Here is a 3,704-nt window from a genome sequence, read left to right on the forward strand (position 1 = left end):
GAGTGAACTCCAGGAGTTGGTGATGGACAGGGAGGCCTGGCGTGCTGCGATTCATGGGGTCGCAAAGAGTTGGACATGACTGAGCGACTGATCTGATCTGTCCTATTGCAGTTAGAATCTGGTCCTTTGTTTGGGACTCTTGGGTCATTTCAAGTAAGTTGAGCAAGATCTTGCCTTTGTCGGGGGTGGGGGTGGTTTGGGGAGCAGGTGGCAGCCCATGAGCTATTCGCCTCTTCAAGCATTATTGGTAGAGCTATGAAATTTAAATTCCTTTTCAAAAGTCTTCATCACAAGAAAGGTCATTCAGAACTTCGCTGACAATAGGTAATTCCTAAACAATGTTTTTTTAAAAAATAGGCAAGTAGAAGGTACAAGTAGGTAGATATTTATCTGTATAGATATAAATATTAGAAAAATTCTAAAGATGTTTTAATCTTTCATAATCCCCAAATTTAAATGTGTATAATGAGAACTGAAACATTTCCACTATTTCACCCATCCAATCTCATCTCCCAGGGATCACTCGACTAACAATTTGGTACATAGCCTTTTCAAAGTTCACATACTCATACCCATTTCCTTATTTATTATTTTAACAACAGGAAAAAGAAAGATGTTATACCAGCACTATCCAGTAGAATTTTCTGCGGTGATGCCAGAGCTCTGTCCTGCGAGTCCACCAGTCACACATGCCTACTGAGCACTTGAAATGTGGCTAATGTGACTGGGGACTGAATTTTTAAGTAATTCAAATAGCTCTAGGTAGTGGCTATCATAATGGACAGTATTGTGTTATCCATTTTGGGTTTTTACTTAACAGAGTATCATGGACATTTCTTTTTTGTGTAATTTTACAAGTTTTGAAGTCATCTCACAGAAAAGTTACAGTAATAGTACAAAAAAAGTTTTTCCCCTGAGCCACTGAGAGTAAATCAGGACCAGATGCATTCACTCACCTAGGTAATTTAGTGTTTATTCCCTCAGACAAGGACATTCTCTTATGTAACCACAGCCATCAAAATCAGGAAATTATCATTGACACATGACAGCCATTGAATCCTCAGGGCCCATCCACATCTTGCCAATTGTCCCAATAACATCCTTCATAGCAAAGGATCTAGTTTATGATCATGCAGTACCCTTAGTTGGATGCCTCTTTTGTTTGCTTCTTGCTGATATAGTTCTCAGTCTTTCTTGGACATTCATTACATTGATACTTTTGAAGATTATAGACCAGTTACTTTGTAGAGTGTTCTTTCTACAAGAAACAGCTTGTTTGATGTTTTTCTCCTGATTAGGTATTGGTTATGCATCTTGGGCAGGAAATCCCAGAAGCGATGCTGTGTCCTTCCCATTGGGTGTTACTGGGTGGTACAAGATTTCAATTTGTCCCATTATTTATGTTAATTTTGATTGTTGGGTTAAAATGGTGCCCCATTGTACAGTTACTCTTATTATTTCATTTTTATTTTAAAATGTATATATGTTGTAGTTAAAAAAAAAACATGAAGTTTACCATCTTAACCATTTTTAGGTGTATAGTTCAAGAGTGTTGAGTATGTTCACATTGTGAGAGAGATCACCAGAATTTTTTCATCTTGAAAATCTGAAATTCTGTACCTATTAAATGACTCCCCTTCCTCCCTCTCCACAGCCCCTGGTAACTACCTTTCTACTTTGTCACTATGAATTTGACAACTTTAAATACCTCATATAAGCAGAATCATACAATATTTGTGTTTCTGAGATTGGCTTATTTCACTAAGTCCAGTGTCCTCAAGGTTCATCCCAGTTGTATCCTATGACAGGATTTCCTTCCTTTTTAAGGCTGAATAATACTCCATGTCATATATGTATCTATATCTATATACACTGAATTTTGTTTATCCATTCATATGTTCTATTTCTGAGATTTTGGATCGTCTTTACTATCTATTATTCTGAATTCTTTTCCAGGTAGATTGCCTATTTATTCATTTATTTGGTCTTGTAAGTTTTTACCTTGCTCCTTCACCTATGACATATTTCTCTGTCATCTCATTTTTGCTGATGGGTGGGGCTGTGTTCCTGTCTTGCTGGTTGTTTGGCCTGAGGCATCCAGTATTGGAGTTTGCAGGCAGTTGGGTGGAGCCCAAGTCTTGGTGCTGAGATGAGGACCTCTGGGAGAGCTCACACCTATTAATATTCCCTGGGGCCTGAAGTTCTCTGTCGGTCTAGCAGCTTGGACTCAGTGCTCCCCTCACAGGGGATCAGGCCGACCCCCTGCCTGTGAGGAGACGTGAGCTCCAGGTCCTCCTAAGGCCACTATCTTGCCTCCACCCCTTCCATTTATCTGTTGATAGGGATTTGGGTTCCACCTCTTGGTTTTTGTGAATGGCGCTACTGTGAACATGGATATGCAAATGTCTCTTTGAGACCTGCTTTCAAGTTTCTTGCATATAGGCAGAAGCTGGACTGCTCAGTCATATGGTGGCTCTAGTTTTTATTTTTTGTTAGTTTATTTATTTGACTGTGTCAGGTCTGAGTTGCAGCATGCAGGCTCAATAGTTGTATCATGGGCTTAGTTGCTACTCAGCATGAAGGATCATTTTTTGAACCCGTGTCCCCTGCATTGCACAGCAGATTCTTAACCACTGGACCACTAGGGAAGTCCCATAATTTTGATGTTTCTGAGAAACTGTCATCCTGATCTCCATAGCAGTTGCAACATTTTTCGATACCACCAACAGTGAACAAGGGTTCCAATTTCTCCACATCCTTGTCAACTTTTGTTATTCTTTGTTTTTGTTAGTAGCCATTCTAATGAGATGGCTACAAAAAAGATGTTCTTTTCATTATAGGGGACTGGAATGCAAAAGTAGGAAGGCAAGAAATACCTGAAGTAACAGGCAAATTTGGGCCTTGGAGTGCAGAATGAAGCAGGGCAAAGGCTAATAGAGTTTTGCCAAGAGAATGCACTGGTCATAGCAAACACCCTCTTCCAACAACACAGGAGAAGACTCTACATGTGGACATCACCAGATGGTCAACACCAAAATCAGAGTGATTATATTCTTTGCTGCCAAAGATGGAGAAGTTCTATACAGTCAGCAAAAACAAGACCGGGAGCTGACTGTGGCACAGACCATGACCGCCTTATTGCCACATTCAGAATTAAATTGAAGAAAGTAGGGAAAACCACTAGACCATTCAGGTATGACCTAAATCAAATCCCTTACGATTATACAGTGGAAGTGACAAATAGATTTAAGGGATTAGATCTGATAGAGTGCCTGAAGAACTATGGACGGAGGTTTGTGACATTGCACAAGGATCAAGACCATCCCGGAGGAAAAGCAATGCAAAAACGCAAAATGGTTGTCTGAAGAGGACTTACAAATAGCTGAGAAAAGAAGAGAAGCGAAAGGCAAAGGACAAAAGGAAAGATATACCCATTTGAATGCAGAGTTCCAAAGAATAGCAAGGAGAGGTAAGAAAGCCTTCCTCAGCGATCAATGCAAAGAAATAGAGGAAAACAGTAGAATGGGAAAGACTAGAGATCTCTTCAAGAAAATTAGAGATACCAAGGGAACATTTCATGCAAAGATGGGCACAATAAAGGACAGAAATGGTATGGACCTAACAGAAGCAGAAGATATTAAGAAGAGGTGGCAACAATACACAGAAGAACTATACAAAAAAGATCTTCACGACCCAGATAATCA

Source organism: Bison bison, unplaced genomic scaffold (genome assembly GCF_000754665.1).
Source record: "Bison bison bison isolate TAMUID 2011002044 unplaced genomic scaffold, Bison_UMD1.0 scf7180017864352, whole genome shotgun sequence".
Lineage (NCBI taxonomy): Eukaryota > Metazoa > Chordata > Mammalia > Artiodactyla > Bovidae > Bison > Bison bison.